Consider the following 21758-nt stretch of genomic DNA (forward strand, 5'->3'; position numbering starts at 1 on the left):
AGTCAAGTTAGGTGGTAGGGTAGATATCTCAAATGAAAAATGCCTATAATTCAATCTCCAAGAAATACCACAAAAGGTCAGAAGATCACTGGAAAGCAGCATAGAGCTAGGGAGCAGATAAAACATAAACAACACTCAAAAGAAGGGCTATTTATTCCCAGAAGCCAAAGCACTCAATTGGCAAGCCCAGCCTTGGCTATAGTCGAGTGTGTGTTTCCCTCCGGAGCCGACTGCTACCCTGCTCTTCTTTGGCTAATTAGATAACACGAGGGGCCTGGAAGGGCTATCTGCATCAGAGCTAAGGGGCTGCTGCTCCTACGGCCGCCACTACAGACCAAACAACTGGAAACATAATTAACAGGCAGCCTGGAGGGGTTTAACCCATTCTGACCTGAGATCAGATTCATACGAGGTTTCCACTGGACACACACTGGTCTGATGAACCCATTCTGACCTGAGATCAGATTCTAAAAATGTCAGTCGTTCTTCGATTTTTCAAAAATAGCAGACCTACAAGCTCGTAGCGCGCCACTCGGTGGCGCGCTATGAGCTTGTAGATCTGCTATTTTTCAATAGGTAAAGCATAACATGATGCTAACACCAAAATGGGTGCCCGGTCAGAATGGGTTAAGGCTCAGTGGAGAAAAGGCAGCAGCACTAATCCATGTATCAGATGGGCTCCGTGATGCCACCATCCATTACACCACTCTCTGGGCATGAACCAAAACTTAACTCCACCTCGTCAAGGGGAATCAGACGAAAACGCTTACATTGGCACTGAGGTGATAAGTGGAGGTAGAGTTTGAAGACACGATCCATTTAAATCTTTCAACAATCTTCCTTATTCTTCCTTATTTAATATATTCTATTATATAAAAATGTGATCCATTATTGTCTCCACCAGGCCAAAGGCATGGGGAGAGAGTATGTTTTGCACTCCGTCCGTCCGTCCGTCCGTCCTTCCGTGTGTCCGTGGACAGCTAATCTCTGGCACCGTTGGCTTGATCGCAACCACACTGGATGCCAGAGCTGAAACTCTGCCCCAAAGTTTTCACATTGGTCTTTGACAGTACACCTACAGATTTTGTCCAAACATCATGCAAATTGGTACACAGTCTCTCTGTAGCCATTCAACGAAACGGGTCTTTAAGAAATGGCAGCCTATTCACATTCAGTTATGGTGCCACAATAAACTACTTGACCTGGCGGAGACTTGTGTTCCGACTCCGAGCAGCATTTTTTCTAGTTACAAATGATCTTGCGCCTATTTAGCACCACGTTGGTTATTCAAATTAAGTTTGATATGGAGCAAACAGGACGCACTGCTATCTCACTCACAGAGATAAGTGCTTGACCTTAGATTTATGAGCCAACACAGATATTTTCTTACCATTTAGACAGCGTGACAACGTCAACACATTAACAGGTCACCATTACATTTGGGGCTCTTGACGCAGAGCACACATGCAGCTTTCCATCATGTTTTAATAAGGCGGGTTAAAAACAAATATGAGTGAGTGCATCGAGGTTAAAAAATGAATTAATCATATAGGCCATAATGTATTAACATAATATATTAACATATTGTGTTATGTATCAACATATTGTGCCCATTTTCTTCTTCTTATACAATCTTATTGTACAAAAATATATTATGTACATACTGTGATTATCGGCTACAATTCTGGCAAAGTTGGCATTTTATGGTTTTATACAAACAAGTTGCCAGTGCAGCGAGCAAAGCACTAAGAAAACGCACACTATTTGCCGGTGACAGTGATATGCACACTGACTGACAGTTGACATTTCCAAGTGGGAAAAAAACCCATCATCCTCTTTGTCCCAACCATATCCCGGGGGGGGGGGTTCTGTTAGCCTCAAGCCTTTTTGGGTAGTATTGCATGCTGTAGACACCTCTCGTGTGAGCATTACGTACTATATCTGTAACAGTCATCTAATGTGGGACCAGACACCATAGGGATTAGGAAACGTCTCCGTAAAAGTGGTCAATAATGTGAATGACTATCCACTGCTTTTGCCTTTTTATCCAGCAATGTTATGGATTCCATGTGGGAAACAGGCTTCTGATAATATGATGATCTTGTGTCTGACGGTGGTACTAGGGTTAAGGTCATGAGGTCATTCAAATGGGGCATGAATGTGCTAAGCAATTTTACACTGCAATCCAGCCAGTCGTTTTCTTTTAGATGGACAGCCCGACATCACCATGCTTATTCCTTGATATAAATTAATCCATTGATTCAGAGCTAATTACAATTTAAAAAAGTATATAAATTATGTACATTAAACTAGTGCTTATACTACATAGCATCAACATGTCCTCATGCACAAAACACACTGCCACTAAAAGAATGTACAATAGAGTCCTATACTGCTTTCATTGCTAAAACTGGGTGAAAACGGCAAACAATTCAATTAAGATTTTGTTTTTACTATGTTGTCCAACATCTACAGCCAAACATCTTCACAATGTAACTGAAACTTTTCAGTTCAATGTAGTAGATTGAAACTATGCAGGGCACCCTGCTGTGGCAATGATGAGCTTCCCTGCCGTGGACCACAGGCACATTAGGGTCATCTTTAGCATGTTTACTACACTCCAACAGCAATTACTTAACAGTGTAAACTACACCACTAGCTTCACAGCCCTTCACCAAGCATTGCACCTGAGTGCAACATTGCCTGTTCATGCTGGCCTTGTATTGCACAGGGACCTTGTGGAGCTGACTGAGAGTACTTCAATTTGTTCGTTCACACAAGATAACATTCTATCAAGGTCTTCTGAGACTAGACTTGGCATGCCCCCATACTTAAAACCATTATGTATCTCATTATGGTGCAAAAATGAATATCTACTTATTGAGATTCACAGAAGGATACCACAAGATATTCAGTGCTAATCAGAGTATAAGACATTGAAAATAAATTGCTTACATATGGTGTGTGTGTGTGTGTGTGTGTGTGTGTGTGTGTGTGTGTGTGTGTGTGTGTGTGTGTGTGTGTGTGTGTGTGTGTGTGTGTGTGTGTGTGTGTGTGTGTGTGTGTGTGTGTGTGTGTGTGTATCTTAGGATACAAACCGAAATGGTCCAGCAAAACCTTCTTGTATTTAAGACCATTGGATAATCTACCCTCATAAGAGCATTGACCAATTTAATATTATATCCTAATTAAAATAACCCATGTAATTATAGGTCTACCACTGCAAACCTTGGGCACCCAGCTTGCAGACAAAGCAGGAAGGTCTCCTAAGCTTATTGTGTTCAGTTACAAATGTATGTAATAAGAGTAAATCTCCTCCACACCGATTGCTTTTTGCTGGCTAATCTGTCCTAATAATAGAACAGGAATTGTATTTTTAGTGTGGACATCTCAAGGACAGCATTTGCTCTCACAAATTTGAAATACCAAATAAACTGCAACAAAATATGTATAATATAGAAAATAGGAAAGCACAATCATTTTCTAAGATGGTTCCAAACCAATTTAGTAATGGGTCCACTCCTGTGTGTGTGTGTGTGTGTGTGTGTGTGTGTGTGTGTGTGTGTGTGTGTGTGTGTGTGTGTGGTTCTGGTTCTTTAGATCAGTGGCTCTTAAACTGTGGTTAGGGGACCCCCAGTCTTTTTCTGGGGACCCCCTCCCAGAATAATTATTAAATAATGCACCACTGCCACGACTTTAACCCCATCTACACCAGCTATAACAACAGCCAGTTTACAAGGCAGGCTAGCAGCTCTATGCGTTGTGACAGGTCTGCTATTTTTAATCTTATCTTAACTTAAAAACTTTTAACAACATGCATCTATTATGGGGGTCCCTAGTACAACATATTTTCAATTAGGGGTCTGTGGACAAATACAAATTAATTTCTGTGGGTCCTTGACATGAAAGTTTCAGAACCACGGCTTTAGACTTGGGCACGGGCATCTTGCCTCGTAGAAGGAAAGATACATTTTGAACCCACACATTCAACCACTACCCAAACAGTGGAACCGCCGTCTCCTCTGTATGTAGGTTTTGAAAGAATGGTGTAGAAAAACACGACACTAGGAAAAAAGAATCGAGAAAGGAGAAGAAAGCAGAGCCACAGTCTATATACTAGCATGCCGGGGATCCCATTTTCTCCTTTACAGTCACCTTCTGACAGATGTGCAAACAAGACCTGGAAACAGCAGCCATTTTCTCTTGAACTGCTCTGCTGAATAAAAACCCGCCTTTGAAGCCTTTGGTTGGGCTGCAGTCCTTTTTTCAGAGGCGGGGGTTGGGGGGGGGGGGGTGTGCTGGGATTGTGAGATGTTAAATTATGATTCTACACACAGGTAGTCACAACAACTGTTTGCGCAATGTTCTTTGCCTTTCTCATTGAGTCAGAGACAATGTAGGTCGAGGGAAACGGTGGGGGATGGTAGACCAGTCTCAAGGGAAACACTTCTCCCACGCCTGGCCTGGGGGCAACAACACCTCAGCATTAGGCGTAGTCTACTAACTCTTTCGACATTTAAACAGTCAAAAGGGTCATCAAGGTTACAAATTCCACACGACAATGTAGAATAAAGGTGGGTGGCGTATTTTGGCACTACTACAACCACTGATACCACAATCCTGCCCATGTCCTTTGATCCTGACAGGGATTACAATGAGCCAAATCCGTGATGTACTGGCTGTGCATAAATCACACTTTGAAGTCATTGCATTATCTATAGTAGGCTTCTTAAGAGAATAATGGGCGTTAATTTCTTTCTGTTTGAGACCTAATGAAAGAATATATATACACTTTTAAAAATACACACACACACACACACACACGCACGCTTTCCTCAAGGAACAATAATGTTCACATGCTCCACCATGCCTGTGGTTTATTTTTCTCCCAAGGGAACGGTTGGGGGATGGTGAGAGATACTAGAGATCATGGAAAGGATTTATCATGACATGGGATATCAGGACCTATGATTCAACCTACATGCTGAAGCCAATAAGCCATTAGCATCTATTATCTAATAAAAATAACATAACATACATAATCATATCGCATAAGAGTTCTTTATAACAACCAAGGGACATTCACAGGCAAGTGAGGGAACGTGTCCTACTGTCCTTTACTGTCCTAACACAGTGCAGACAAGCCCCAGAAGGGCAGTTCAATTCTATGCTGTATTATTTATAACTGTGCCCCCCGCTCACCCCAATTTATCCACAGTAAGACGCAAGAGTTTAAAAGCTGAAATAACATTAACTTTGTCTAAAAAGCGAAGTACTTTTTAATACCTTTGTCACCCCATTTCCCTCATTAGAATATATGCTCCTCCTCCACCTCAGAACAGTAATTAACTAAGCAATTTCCCAATTTGTGATGTACTCAATAGTATAAAAATCACACTCGTGTGAAGCCTTTTATCATGAACATGATGTATGATGATGAGAACGGCATCATACATCAGCCAATCAAATCATCACGTTCCGTGCTCAAACAGACAGACATACACACACACACAAAGATGTGCAAAAATACTATTGCAGTGTGGGCTGTGTGTACACTCGCGTGTCGAGTCGTAAGTTGTAGGGAAGCGGCGAAAGCTGACCAAACATGCTCGGTTGGCTTCCGACCGCCAGGCTGGTCGGAGAGAAGGTCGAGCTCTCTGGTTGGCTGCTACTTAGTCTTGCGTAGCCAGACAACTATTCCACAATCTCTGAACGCTATATAGTCTGGAACTACACCTCTCGAAATCAGAGTAAGGAAGCTGCCATTTCCGTTTAGTTTATTTTCTTCCTTTACATTACATTTTTTTACTTCCTTTTCTGCTAAGCAGCAAGCTATATATTATGTTTAGGTGATTTCTATTTATGGGATACATTTGCGCGGCTGTAAAGACGAAACAGACGTGGGGAGGAGGCTCCACCAACGCTTTATATTTTACTCATGATAGAGCTTGCTAGTTGCTTCAGACTGTATAACGGAAGCATTTGAAAATTGCGAGAGGCAACAGTCTGGCAATGCGAGACTAGCTGCTACTAGGAGGAGTAGCAGGACCCTTTCTACAGAGTAGTGCTCGGGGTGAATTTATTTTGTCTGAATACAGCCATATCCATGGTATACATAAAAACGCTGCTAGAAATCAGAAAAACGCAGCAGTGTGCAGGGACCTTAAGTGTGGGACGATCATGGTGCACGCACGCATGCACGTGTGAGCATGCATCTCATTCAAACACCAGCTGTCAGACTGATGTATCTTTAACTCATCAATAATATTAACAGTCACACTTTGTGGATTACAGTAACATTGTACTTAGCCTGGCCAAGCCAGCGTGCTTTTTCTGGTATAGTGGGGCGGGTAGCGCTTGGACAGGGGGTCATGTATGTAACTATTGTCTGTGGTGCAGTAGTAGGGGACTGTATGTGTAGAAGAAGTAGTCATATTTCTCAATCTGAGAACAGCAATGCTTAATGTAACACAATTACCAAACCCAGCCCTTCCACATTGCCTAATGCAGTTTATGGTGAGGAAAGGCAGGAAAGCTTGTTACTTCACCTTAGTCTACAAACATTAGAAAATAACAAACCCAATAATTATTCACATGGATGTACATTCATGTGACCAAATATAGAGTTTATATCTATCCGTCCGTCCACCTACTAATACCTGTAAGACACCCTGAGGGCGAGAAGCGACCTGGCCCTTTATCCGCCTGGGTGACAGCAGACTGCTGGGCGAGCACTGGCGCTTTGGCATGGGAGGTCAGATCAACATGTTGAATGAATCCTGTACTGGCCAGATATGGAGCGTGTCTTGAGTGTACAGGGTTTGATGAGGTCAGATCAACATAATGTAATGTCAGAACAGGTCAGCTCCATATATGGAGATCTAAGGGAAGCAGCGGGGGCAGTGTTTTGAGTGATTTCCCATTGGTCACAGGCAAAAGAAAACAGTAGCCTATCTCTTATCTATGTTAGTGGGGAAGAACCTGTCCTTGAGTATGTATTTGTCAACAAGAGATTTAGCCAGACATTTGTTTTCAGTAAGCTGCCTGGCTTATTGAGGACTGCACAAATAAGCTGTAAACACTGTGATACAGCAGCGACGTGGGCAATAAAAGTGTTGCTATGGTGACCAGAAGATTCCCGCTTCTGTCAACAGCTGCCCATGCCATCCATTCTAAACCATCCCTTTACTCGTTTATTTTTTCTTTCTTTTTTGCAGGACATATAGTAACATGATACTAGCGCTACACACAAAAGATTGCTGTTCGATGTGCATGTGTGTGTTTAGTGCTCAAGCAACTGACTGAATACAGGGAGCGTGTGTACCTCAGGACTATAGCAGTGCTCTAGTGTCTAGTCTATATAGACTAAAGTCTAGTCTATAGAGCTAGGCCAACACATTTTCAAGGATAGCGTATTGAGCCGTAGCAGTTTTAAATTGACCGTTTCAAAATGTCACGCTGCACCCAAGCCTACTTTATCGTCACTCAGCGAAGATAACAGATTTTTGTGAAGCATTGCGCTCTTGCAGCAAGTATAATAATAACTATTTTTTTCTTTAAGTATAATAAAATAGCTTGAACAACCACTGAAACACTACTTTTTCTTTTCTGTTTTTACAGATATTTGTGGGGCTTTTTGCCTTTTTATAGATATACAGTAGCTTGACAGGAAACAGGGAGAGATGGGGGGCGCAAACACACACACACACACACACACACACACACACACACACACACACACACACACACACACACACACCTTCCTAGAAATTAATCGTCTAGTTTTAGGCATTAGGCCTGTATGTAGCTAAACATTTTGTTTGAATGCATTCTCTCTCAACATGTCCAGAAATCTATTCTCTTTGTACCATGTAGCAAATGGTTAACCATCTCTCTTCCTTTAATGATTTACAACAATGTCATTGTCCTACACCTCCTCTATTAGTATTTGATTGTATAGCTCACGTGGTGCTATATGTACTGTACTTGCAGTGATTTTCATTACAAATTTCAATCAAATATCAACCACCACCAGTAGAACAAACCTGTTATTGCAACGGCAATTTTAAACTTTCGCTTGGCATGATAATTCTACAGATGGTTGCTTCATATGTGGAGCCGTGTGCTCAAAGCCACTATTCAGGGTTTTCCTCCAGAAACAAGATAACCTAACCATGCATGCCCAGTTGCCCACGTCCAAGGTTGCAGACACATGACCTACATGAATATACTGACACAACAGAAAAGAAAAAACTTTACTACAGCATGTTTATATAGTGTTGTATAGTGTTTATAAGCTAGTCCTAGTGAATAGGTGGATGATCATTTGTCACTATGCTTTACACTAATAGAATAAAATCAGTTTTAACTATTTAACTATATTAGCTGTCAGGTATAATTAATTAAGTATTCCCCCACTGCCAGTGTTTTTCAGTGAAGACCCTTATTTGAAGGCCCACGTGACCCGCAGTGTGAACCGGATGTAAACAAATGCTGTGTAAAGTGACGAGCGATGATATTTTATTTCACCCGAAACAATAATATTGTAACCGCAACCATCGGTTAATTAGTTATGGGCCATTGAATGAATCTTGTTTTGACCAAGAATGCAATCTGGGAAAAGAATCTGAGATGCATAACGTTTATCTGATAACGTTTAGGCGGACGACAATTTTCCCTATCTGTCGCTTAGCAACCTAGAACCATTCATACATTTTGGGATCTATCATAAACCACTGAAAAAAGATTTGTTTTGTCATATTTGTTATTGTTTGGTTAGGAGCCCCTCGAAAACGAGATGCTACATCTCAAGTGCTTATTCCTAATAAAATTCAATCATCATGTTTATTAATATGCTACCAAGAAAGCAGGGAAACATGAAAAATTGTTAATTAATCATCTGTAATTCGTAGCGTATGTGTTTTGCTTTTAAATAATAAATAAAATAAAATAAAGCAAATATATGCAGAGACAATAAAAATGTGCCATTACAGTATATGAGATGAGAGTCATGATAGTATAGGTAAAGTTATGTTGATGCTAGCACCCTTAGTACTATTCCATAAAAAGGACAAAAACACCTCATTATAACCTTTCACATTGACTCCCATTCACGAGTTACCCGAGTTAATGATAAAGACCTCTTTCCCTCCCAAACACGAGTTACACAAGTTATAGTTAGTTTTTGATAACTTTCAAGACATACAAGTTTTTCCTCTGACACTCTGTGATGACATCACACATTTGGATCACGTGACCGGAAAAGATTACCGGCGCTGGCTTCTCGGGGCTTGTGGGTAATTGAGGCGCAATGCATAATGAGCGTAATGGCGGCATCCATGTCGCTCTGTTCCCCGTTGTTGTTATTTTTGGACACTATGACAAATGATCGCATTACGGATTTTAGTGAAATGGAACAACGATCGCGGCCGGGTGATTCTTCAAATCACTGCAAGTGTTTTAAGTTGTGCACACTTTTTGTCTCTACCATTAACTACCATTATCTATCTTCACACAAAAGATAGATAATCATAGCATGTTCTTAATCAGATGTGTGAGAGATGGCCATAATGGATTTGTACAGTAAGCAATGTATCAAATCCATTGCTTTCAATTTGAAAGCCCTAAAATCTCATTTCTGAATTAGATTTTTGCCAGTCTGGCAGTGTTGTATTGGTGAGCTAATACACCACTCACTGGTTAACTGCTGATTATGTCATACAAATGTGCAGGCCTGCAGGGTCAACAAAATACATGCAAGCGGAGTAAAAACAATTGTTGCATTTAGTGGACGCCTGACAAATAACCTGATTAGCTGCTAGACACAAAGAGGAGTTGAACATTTAAATGTACTACGCCTACATTCTCGTGGAGTCCACCAAGTGACTTCAACACACCACAGGCTCATACTTTTGGTGTGAGAAATACTGCCGTGCAACACGGTATAAATCAGGCCTAGTGACGAAAAACAGAACGAGGAACCCCCAACTTCAAAATGAGAATCAGATTTTCATGTCAAGGACCCCCAAAATGACACTCATTAGCCTGCGGACCCCCCATTTGAAAATATATGCCAAGTTACAGACCCATAAGGGTCCATTTGGTGACAAACTATAATTTAGCTGGGGACCCCCTGGAACTCCCTCAACGACCCCTAAGGGTCCCCGGACCCCACTTTGGGAACCACTGATCTAGTATACATACAGTAGGGTGTATTTCAGAGTAACTGCTGGTTTGCCAACTGGCTGGTAGCCCATGTGGCATGTGTTGTGCACCGCAAGTGTCTTGTGGAGGGGGAGAATGGTTTCCCCCCCCCCCCGGTAAATAAATATGCTACGCTGCAGACATGTTTGGACAGTCAAATACTAATGAGCTTTACAACCGTTCTAACAGACTTTGTCTGTGACTCTCTTGCCTTGACTTTTGAATACAGTGTAATTAAATCTCTGTTGAGAAAATATAAGACAAGAGTTACTAAGACACAACATACAGTACATTTGCTGTTGTCTGCTCTGTGCCTCTACCAAGCCAGGTCCACAATAGCTGACTTGAAAAAATACATTCTGGGCAAAATGAAAGGAGTGACAAAAGGCCACGTGAGGGATGAATCATCAATCCACACAGTATTGTCTGTCAGCTCATTTAAGACCTGAGTGCAGTCTCTGCTTAAACCAAAAGGCAATAATAATTTCACATGAAGAGGAGATATGAGGAGGTAGACATTAACTACTGAGGCAACATTGGCAACTATTTGTCTTTTTGAGAATAGGAATCTTTTTTGTAGTCCATAAAAACTATAACCCCCAAAGAACAACATTTTCACTATGGGCGATTCAAACGAAGTCTGTGCGATATCGCAAAAGCGTATAATTACTTGCTCTGATAACATACAGGACCGTCCTACAGGGCTCACAATGAGAAGTACAAATTACTTGTAACATCATGACACACTAATTTAGAGCTTCAGAAATGAGGGGACATAATCAGGGCAAATCAAGGACGCAATAAAACTCCATTGTTCTTTTAATAGATGTCAGTAAAACTGTTTTTCTAACCATAAAAAACAAATCACCAAGTATAATAACAGCGACCTGGTAGGTAGTTATGCTATTATAGCCTACCTATAATCCATGAGTGTTATCAAGTGTGTTACCAGAGCTGACGATAAAGTAACAAATAGGCATCAACAAGCTTTGCAACCTGAAGGTCACTGCAACAGCTTAAAATATTTCCTCAACATCTCCTTTACACTAGGTGCATCACCCAAATAAAGTTATCCACCATTGCTTCAATAGCATACTAGGTAAAATTCATTCACTGGGGTTCTGTGTTCTATGGGCGAGCAAGAGTTTAAAATCACCATGGTACCTAGGTCTGGTCCATAGCCTTAATGCTCTTGCTCTACATGCCATGGCATTAGAGCTATGGACCAGAGCTACATGGTACCATACAAGTTTTGGTTCCTAAACTGAATGTGCATGGGTGGATTGGGGTAAAACTTGGGTGTAGTGCTCAATACTAATGTAATGGTATGTAACTAGTGTGACAGTTGCGGATAGCTGTGTCTGTTGTGTTCTTTTAACCTGCACTCTTTCTCCAAACTGTAAATCTCAAACTAGGTGCCTGCTAGTGATGTGTAACATTACATAGCATATCTCAGTTATCTAAACACTAAACAACAGAATAGTGAATAATAGAAGTGTGTGTGTGTGTGTGTGTGTGTGTGTGTGTGTGTGTGTGTGTGTGTGTGTGTGTGTGTGTGTGTGTGTGTGCGCGTGATTGCAATCCATAAAGTATAGGCTATCCTGTGTACAGGTGAGCTGCCATTAGCTTTAACACACCAAGGCATACCTTGCCTTGGTGTTTTGTGTCATCTTTTGAATACAACACAATGGCTTTATACAGTTGACTCATAGTAGCCTTACTGTAGCATAGAACAGACACTTGGAAACTGGTGGCAATAGTAGTACAGTTGAATATGCTCCCCTCCCCCACTAGTGCGCTGCATGGCACAATAAATAATAGCCATCATCCATACATTAATTTAAATAATACTAAATGCTTACGATGTTGCAGTCCAACTAATGGGTTACTTATGCTGTGTATACAATAGGCTAAGGCATAATTTCCAGCTAAATTGTAGGCTATTGTGGACCATACAGAAAAAGTTATGGCATTTGCTTAAAAGAGCTTTATAACAACCCATATTTAACATGAAGATAGACTATTTCAGGAAGAACTGTCAAATGTTTGGATCACACAGGTTTATAACGATTCTTGGGCAGTAATTTCAACAACACGTGTAGAGTGACTACTATGTGAGTCGGGTTATATCACAATCAACGCCATAATCGCCCCCAAAGAAACTTGATTACAACGGAGAGTCGGAGACTAAAATCATAACATTCAAACTAGTTTGATTGCTTACCTTTATATCAGAGTGAGCTCGTGGTGGCCGCCACCTCTTCCTCTTCCACAAGGAGAACCTCCAACTTCAGAGAGCAAGCGGCGACTTTCCTCCCATTTTGCTTATTATCATAATTCAAGTTCCGACCACAGTATATCTTATTCTTGTCTTGTGTGTTACAGTGCGTATACGTATTTACAAACAAACACGACTGGCCAAACATGTGCACTGTCTGTGACTGTAAAGTTGGAATAACCGGGACTTTATGAGAATGAGACAGTGAGCCACTCTGAAAGGGGACTTTCAATGTTCTGAGAATGGAACGTAAAGAGACAGCAGCGGGCAATGATCGGCAGAGAGAGAGAGAGAGAGAGAGAGAGAGAGAGATGTGAGAGAGAGAGAGAGAGAGAGAGAGAGAGAGAGAGAGAGAGAGAGAGAGAGAGAGAGAGAGAGATGTGTGTGTGTGTGTGTGTGTGTGAGAGAGAGAGAGAGAGAGAGACAGAGAGAGAGAGATGTGAGAGAGAGAGAGAGAGAGAGAGAGAGAGAGAGAGAGAGAGACCTTAAGATTTTCTTTAATGAATGAATGAAATTCTTCCCTGTATGATATATCCCTCGAAGTTAATTGCCCATGCGGTATACTATACATACATGTTAGTTAGTTAATCCATTAATTGCCCGAATCAAGTGGGGCACATTTCAACCAGAAATGGGACTGCATTTATTTGCCAAAAAAATAAAAGCAGGTTGTGTTACTTTTTTGTGTTATTGCTGCTTATATTATATGAGGATCAGATATGCTGCAGTTTACAACTTCACACAAACATAATAAACATATTGAAATGGCATACTGCTCCCAGTGCCTCCCCACAACGCATATTGTATATTTTTACATTGCATTATTTGGTTCAGATGTTTAACACATTGAGATGTTTATCTGAACCTAACATCTCTCTAACATATCTATCTTAAATGAAAAGCCTGCGCGACCTACCCTATAATGCAATAGGCAGCAGGCTATGTGTCAATGACTGACAATGACATCATTATCCTATTGCAATTATGAGTTATGAAACTAACCAGATAACCTACATAATTATTCTTAACATCGTTTCATAACATGACCGACCAGACCACTGTGTGCTGAATGTAATATCCGAGAGTCCTCCTCCTCTCCTCGCAAAATGCAAGCCTACCATGCATCTGGCTTCTGAGACAGTTCCCCTCCCCCACGGTCCCTGTATTTTTCGCTTGCCCGGTCACATAGTGGTTGATTAATTCTCCTTTCGCCTTGCTCAGTCATTCAGATTTGGAAAGTAAATAACAAGTTGACATCATTACGGCTCTACATTGGTGTGACACATTCCTTTGGTTACCGTACAAACAGAAATATTTGCGCATGACACCCTGGCCTACACTAAAGCCTGTTATGTTATGCAAGGTAGATATAAAATGTATGGTGGAACTGGAATGTGAGCCACATGATATAGCTATGGAATATAAGGTCATATCCAAAAGAGGCTGAAACGTTTTATTTTCAAAATGCAGCTCAGGAAATTATATATACCCCATAACAGACATGATACCTTGACATAAAATGTAAAAGAATTAAAATAGATAACCAGTTATGTGCATTTACTGCAACATAACCATATACAAATCGTACAAATTTCAATCCGGCTTCGGAACATCCCACTCCACTGACACATGCCTCCTCTATTTGAGTGACCACATCAAACACGGTGGATGCTGGCAAATACTGCGGCATGGTCATGCTGGACCTCCAAAAGACTTTTGACACCGTGAACCACTCCATCGGTTTGTGACGAAGCATTGTAATGTTTTTCTACTTTGTTTTCCTTATGCATGTTATCATTTATGAAAAGAAATATAAGTGTGATGCTGACTGTGTGTGAAATAGTATTTTCTCCTATTCACAATAATGGTAATGGGCTCGCCTCGGACAGTGATGAGTGACAGGTGACAGAGACTGATGTCGCCACCCACACAAGGTTACATAGGGAGGAAGTGACTCACGGGGAACGGGTGGAAAAATAGGAATGACTGTGTAGGCCTACACGGGGGAAGAGGAGCGCCAGCCGCCAGGTAGGTATACAGCACTGCAGTCGGATTAATGTACGAAGTTTGATCGCGCTGATCTGCAGCCTTTATTAACAACAGCACTGTCGGGACCGTCGGGGAATTAAGCAACCGCTTAATTGCCGCTGCCGTCGGGCGTTTGGATTGGAATCTGGTCGGTGGTTTTCTACCAATGGAGTTAGAACTAACTACATACCGGTGAGATCGAACCAAAAGCTTTCTGTTGGAGTAGGTTATAAACTTTAAGGGGTACTCCATTTGTTTGTTTGGTCAATCAGAGCGGAGGAGCTCTTTGTTTTGGCTTAGGAACTGCTAAAGACTATCGGGGGCACGCCGCGTTCAATTAAGGAAGAGGACGCACGGACTTTATTATTTATTTAATTATACAAAGCGCGGTTTTGCACACTTGACTTTGGGCGGGTTGTTGATTGTTTTGTTGTAAACGTTGTGGCGCAGGACGCTACAGAGAGCGTCAGGACTTGTTTGGGGCGGGAGGGGTTTTGAAAGAGAATTGTTTGTTGATTTCAGTTTGTTTACCTGTTTATTTCTTTATGGTATAGGGAGAGCGACAGGGACAGACGCACTCTACCAAGTGCATTGCTTTAAGTGTACCCGTTGTTTGATAATACACATACACATTTGCTGCATCTCTATATAAATAATATAAACTATAATCCTACGATCCTGTTGTTTATTTTTCCTTAGTTAATAATTTGCCTTAAGACACAAAGGGCGATTGTTACATGTTAACATGCTAAAAGCAATTGATTATTATTACAAAACATACACTAAACAACTTCAGGCCTATATTTCTATATTGCAGTATTGATAGGGCGTATTGATAGGGTGCCTAACTGCCGCCCTAGGCAATCTGCTGCCTTAGGCCATGGCCTATGTGGCCTATACCGGCCAGCCCTGTCCACAAGGAAGCATATACTCAAGGGCCTTTACTGTTCCTAATATACTGTATGTAAACGACATCATGAAATCAGCTTGTGACTGCAACTTAATTGTTCCTGTTCGCAGATGACTCAGCACTACTGGTCTCGGACAGGAACTGCAGGTTGAAAAGGCCCTCAGCTCTGAACTCGGTAGAATCTGCACCTGGCTCGCTGATAACAAACTGAATCCATTCTTTTTGGATCAAATAGTAATCTCAGCAAGGCTTCTTGGTTATAGTGAGTGACAATATTATCACACGAAAAGATGAAATTACCTATAGGTTCCATCCTGGAGGCAAATCTTTCCGTGATAAAATGGCCACCAACGTAATCAAAAAAGTCAACCAAAACACACCTTGAAGACCTTAACAGGAGCCCTCGTTCAAGGTTTCTTCGACTATGCATGCACCTCTTGCTACCACAGCACCTCAAAGGCCCTTAAAACAAGGATCCAGACTTCCCAAAACAAACTGGTCAGGCTACTACTGGGCCTCACCCCCCAAACCCACCTTACCCCTGCCCAATTTGACCGGCTGGAATGGCTTAGAGTTGACTACAGAGTACAGCATCTTGCAATGGGTCTGGTCCACAAGATTCGATACACCACCAAGATACCCATGTGCCTCTGATGTCATGGACACTGGGCTCACTTACTTCCTGGACTACAATTCCCATAATGCTTTGGTGCACTGCTCCTCCTTGTGGATAGGGGGAGGGCTGTATAACTGAGACAACATGTAGTCCAAGGACTGTCCAAAGAGGACGAGACGCGAAGACCGTAAGGGCGACGCCATGTTGCTCACATGGTGCTCCATGGAAGGAAAGAAAAATGCGCAGTTGAGACCAATGAAGCTGAACGTGGAAGTGTTGGCTGCATAATAAAAGCCCATTGCGCATGTTTCTTTCCTTCCATGGAGCACCATGTGAGCAACATGGCGTCGCCCGCACGACGCCATGTTGTCTTCGCGTCTCGTCCTTTTTAGACAGTCCTTGATGTAGTCCAGGAAGTAAGTGAGCCCAGAGTCCATGACATCAGAGACACTGCGAGCTCACTGCTCAAATCTAAAATATCTAAAACCACATATTACACACATAAAGACCCCAGGAAAGTGTTCTAAATCTTCTAAATGTCATTAACATATATTTTTTGGCAAAAAAGGGTGAAGTGTCCCTTTAAGCAATAGGCAACATACAGCCTATGCCAGAACAGTGTTTCCCATTGTCCACTGATGATGACCCACAGTTTCTAAACTGTCGTTGTTTCTTCGGTTGTCTTGATCTGTGTTGTTTTCTTGTTTGTGTTGTTGTTTTTTCTTGCTTCTGTTACTCTGTTTATGTCGCTGTCAATTTATTTCTCATTTTGTGAAGAAAAAAAACCCGCTTAAAATTCAATAAACAGAACGTTAAAAATAAACTTCACAGTACAATATGTTCAATTCATTTTATATATATGCCCCCTCTCAAATATGCAAATAATACCTGTACGTAATGTCATTGACCTGCCTTAACGATACACAATCCATTCTCTGTTATAACATCTTCGTACAATGATATTCAGCATGTAAAAATAGGACATAATTTACATTTTTGTGAATTTATTCTTTGGCTCATACATTATGAATGAGTGCGACAGAGGAGAAACAAGAACATTCCGCATGAGCAAAGCTACACTGTTGCCCCCCAGAGAGCTCTGATAAGTGGCTGAGGTTCTATCTATTCTACGCAGTGGCAAGGGCACTGACACCCATGTTCTATGGAGTGATCCCTGTCCACTTATAGAGGCATTAAGAGGGCAAAGACTGAGATGAGTTCAGCTCTCTGTACCACCAGCCAGTCCAGAGTTCCAGAACTCTCCTTCCAGTACACGGACCCTGATGGATAGATTTGATCTCTGTTTACACACCATTTCAAGTTGGTCACGTCATTATATCCTGTTTGTCCGGTTAGAAGTCAGTCCATGCCATGGCCATCTTCACCCTAGCATATTCCCTGTTTGCGACTATGTTTGTCCCCGTCCTGTTGTTCATTTCATGGCCCTATCATCATTTATACATCTTTCTGACGCCATATTCATACAGCCTTTTACTGTCTTTTCCCCAGCCAGTTAACTTGTTATATAGCTAGGCGGGAAATTGACGTGATAGTTCAGTTGGTGATGAAAGCATGAAATTTGGCACAGATGACCTTCATATGACCCTAATCGATAATCAACCCCATGGCCACGCAGAATTTCAATTTTTCTTTCAAGATATAGAAAATGTTATAGATATATATATAAAAATGGCTGCAACTGGACATTTTGGACTTTGCTGGGGCTGTAGCCTACATCTTTGATTGGGCATTTCTTTATTTTTTAATATATTTTTTTATCCCACGATTTTGTAACCCATTTTTCACCCCTGTGTCAATTATCTAATGTGATCCTGTGTCCCCTACCTAGGGTAGGTAGGTACTAAAAAACATACAGTATAATGCCTCCCCCTGGCCATCCATGGCGCCTGATGGAGGGGAAAGGAACTGGACAACTGGTTGGAATATGTTCCTTCCACACGCTATGTCCAACCAGGGAACTCCCCTCTGTCAGGTGAAAAGTAATAAATAAATACAATTAAAAAGATAAAAGTTCATGCACAAGTGTATTTCATTTTCTCATATGGTTTCATGTGATGCTAGCATTTTCTACTAAAATAGACTATAGTCACTGTGTTCCTTGCCTGTCAAACACATACAGACAGAGCTAGCTCCACTGTGCCACAGTCCACTCCAGTGAGCACTACATACAGGATTCTGTCAGTCAACGAGGAAGCAGGCTGGGCTCGACAGAAACATCTTATTGTTTGTGTTTAACTGTCTTGTTACAGGTGAGTTGAGGACCAGGTGAGATATCATAAAGTGGGTTAAGTGAGACACATGAATGAAGTAGTATATATAACCAGGGGATATTTTGATGGTGGAAAAGTTGTCTGTGTGTGTCTCCACAATGTTTGGTGTTGGTCCTGCCTAGCAGTTTAGCCTAGCAGCTGATTTTAGCAGCTTAGCAGCTAAAGCTAATATGGTGACTGCAGAGTGCAGAGGCCTCAAACTGCTACTGTGTGACTGTGGCGGTGACGCTATTAATGCAATAGTACCAACTCACTGTAATAGTAATATGCTATTTTGGAAACAGAACTATTTGGTGTCATGTATTTTGTAGTATGGTTTAAAACAAATTTGTCAGCACACACTGATGGACTCAGTAAAGCAATTAAGCAATCATGAATCAACTTTGCATCTTAAGTTGACTTAAGTTGTCATTGTCATTGTCATTGATGAAACCAAAACAAACGGTTGTGTAGGGCCCCATACACACAGTTCTGTGTCTTGTCTGTGTTTAATGGCTGCCACAATGCTTTTCCAATGAGAGTCACATGGTTTGATGGCTGTGTTCTGCACATCAAACAAAGATGTTTGGTCAAACCATGTGACCCATAGATTTCAGTGCATCTGTCAACTTCTGGTCCAGCAGGGCTTTGTCACTGTTGGGCTTCATATAGCCGCCCGGTGGCCCAATGAAGGGAACAGAGGTGGCGCAACTTTCATCTATACAGCTCTGGGCCAGCTGAGTCATATGGCGACATGAGTGTGATGTCAGAGGATGTAAGTATGCTAATCATTAAATGTTTTGCTAACCATAATCAGTGTTGGGCAGTAACTAGTTACTAGTAATATATTACTGTAATATTATTACCCGGCCAATCAAAAGAGGGCACGTTTAGGGCTCGGCCAATCAGAAGATCAACATATGGAATGTCAGAACGGCTGCATATATGGAGATCTAAGGGTGGCAGCGGGGGCAGTGTCTTGAGTGTACAGGGTTTGATGAGGTCTAGCCATATATGGAGCGTGTCTTGAATGTACAGGGTTTGATGAGGTCAGCCTGTGGAGAACTTTAATAATAACTTTGGGGTGGGCCCGTCTACAGTTTGAATGGACAGGTATAAGTCAAAAGGGAGACATTGAAGAGGAAGGACGGGTGGGGATTGGGGAAGGATCAACATATGGAATGTCAGAACAGGTCAGCTTCATATATGGAGATCTATGGGTTTGAGGTCAGATGTAGAGTTGCTGGGACCCGGCTCCATCATATGCAGATCTAGGTGATGATCCAGTCTTCTCCATGTGGCTATCCAGGGTATGATGAGGTCAGTGTTGTGATCTTCATATATGGAGACGGCCATATATGGTGTTGTGACCGTGACATGTCACGATGTGTGACGTCACCAGACGTGACCATATATGGAGGTGTGACACTGACTGGAGCGGTAATGCAACAATTTGGATGCCAACCTCCATAAACCCCCATGAAGTAGAAGGCGTGACACTAACGGGAAATGCAAGTTTTCATAGTAAACAGTGACCTATGGTCGCAATAAAGGCTTTCGGTTGCAGACTCCAGCCTGTTCCACAAGCTCTCCTACGCACAAGCGCTCAAAAACGCATATGGATCCCCTTCATCTCTATTCTCTACTGCGGTGGATTTGCAGCCTTGCTGCTGCCCTTCTATTAGAGATTGCATGGTAGGCGGCTCTTCCTGCCATGGAGCTGGGGCTGACCTCCTAACAAAGAACAGGTTCAATCTGCCGCCCCTCCCCCAACCCGGGAAGCTGATGAGGGTCACATGACCTTTGTAGACAGCACTGAGGAGAGATGGTAATATGGAGTGGTGGGGGAAGGGTGCCGTGAGTCACACGACTCTTGTTGTGCTGTTATTAGCCATGGGAAGCGTGGGGAAAGCTCAGCCTGTAGCAGTGTGGGTATTCAGTTGTTTTCAGTTGGGTCGCTTGTGCTCATTATTGTATTACAGTGTCCATCGACATATTGGAGAAGTGTGTGTGTGTGTGTGTGTGTGTGTGTGTGTGTGTGTGCTCGTGCATGCCCGCCAATCTGGCAGAGCAAGGACAGTCCTTCAATATGGGTGTGTGTGTGTGTACGTGTATGCATGTCTGTGTGTGTGGGTGGGTGTGAGAGAAAGAGTGTGTGTGTGTGGTTTGAAAGAGAGAGTGCTTTGTGTACTCACTACTCAGTAACACTGTACCCACCCCTCCCCCACCCACTTCCTCCCCTCCCCCTCTGCTACTAACTACACAGACAAGAAGACAGCATAAGGACTTCTATGGTACACTGTTATGTCATACAGACCCAATTTCCAGACAAAGAGAGACGCACAAGAAATTGATATATTCAGCCACATATCCCAGATTTTCACATAAGTTGGTGGATAAAGACATAGGGATGGATACAAAATTGAAGTTCATGTATACAGTACACATACATGTACATCTCTTTTTGTAAGTCAAGTCGTGATGTAAGACTTTTCAGGAATAATTGTGAATGTTGAGGAACATGTATTCCTTTAGAAACATCCTTGCCCAGACAAATTCCTGTGACAGAGGTAAGGTGTGGGGGGGGGGTTAAGGGCGGGAAAAAGCAGACAGATGTCAGAGATTCAAGGGCCGAGGTCAGAGGTCAAGGGGTGATGACCTGTAGATCCAACAGACCTCCCCTCCCCCCCTCGACCTGGCAGTAAAATGCCTCTCAATGACTTTACAATACTTATTACTGCTATGTTTACATCTCTTTGTTACAACGAGCAATCAACTCCCACTTTGAGCTGTTGATTGCACCCATTTATCATTTCGGGCTCTCGTTCTTAACTCTGTGGTTTAGTTTTTACATTACGAGGATCCTTGTAATTTTCAAGATTGGTAAAGAAAATCAAGGAAACATAATGATAGTACAGTGTTAGGATTCCTAGTTATGTCAGTACGTTATAATCCTGCCTTCGCTGTCAGAAAAGAAAACATTTTATTTATTACAGGTATTATTACATGTAGACGTAGCAATGAATATATACAGTATAACAGGAAATTTAAGGTCATTGGATAATTTGGATTCTTGCAGGAAGTACACTCCAATGTGTTTAAGCAAATTGCTTTAATGGTAAGCTACAGATGAAATGTCAGAGATGGTTTTCCATGGACAATGACATACTTGTTAGCATTGAATCCAGTGTACGATTAAATTTGATTTGATATTTCAAAACAGACTTGAACACTGTGGAGTATTACTATGTTATTATTGTCATCATTTTTCTGTATATAGCCTATCTATTCAGACATTATGCAATGTCATTATTATCATAGCGGGGCTGTGCCACTAGTAAATACTATTTATAGCCAAGTCAATTGGGGAACATTTATTTTGACCATGTTTGTCTGTCTTGATAATGCACTACTATTTTACTTTTCCGCACATGACAGTTACCGGTATGTCTT

General features: G+C 41.8%; 1 protein-coding gene across 1 annotated transcript in view; it reads right to left on the bottom strand.

Annotated features, from left to right (window-relative positions):
- tbl1x (transducin beta like 1 X-linked) overlaps positions 1–12706 on the bottom strand; it is a 28241-nt gene extending 15535 nt beyond the window's left edge. The window contains exon 1 of the mRNA XM_080785583.1: positions 12428–12706. The gene's annotated coding sequence lies outside the window, so the exon portion shown is untranslated. The remainder of the gene's footprint in view (positions 1–12427) is intronic.
- Between the last annotated feature and the right edge of the window lie 9052 nt (positions 12707–21758).

This window comes from Protomyctophum bolini, assembly GCF_963924005.1.
Source record: "Protomyctophum bolini genome assembly, chromosome: 16".
NCBI lineage: Eukaryota > Metazoa > Chordata > Actinopteri > Myctophiformes > Myctophidae > Protomyctophum > Protomyctophum bolini.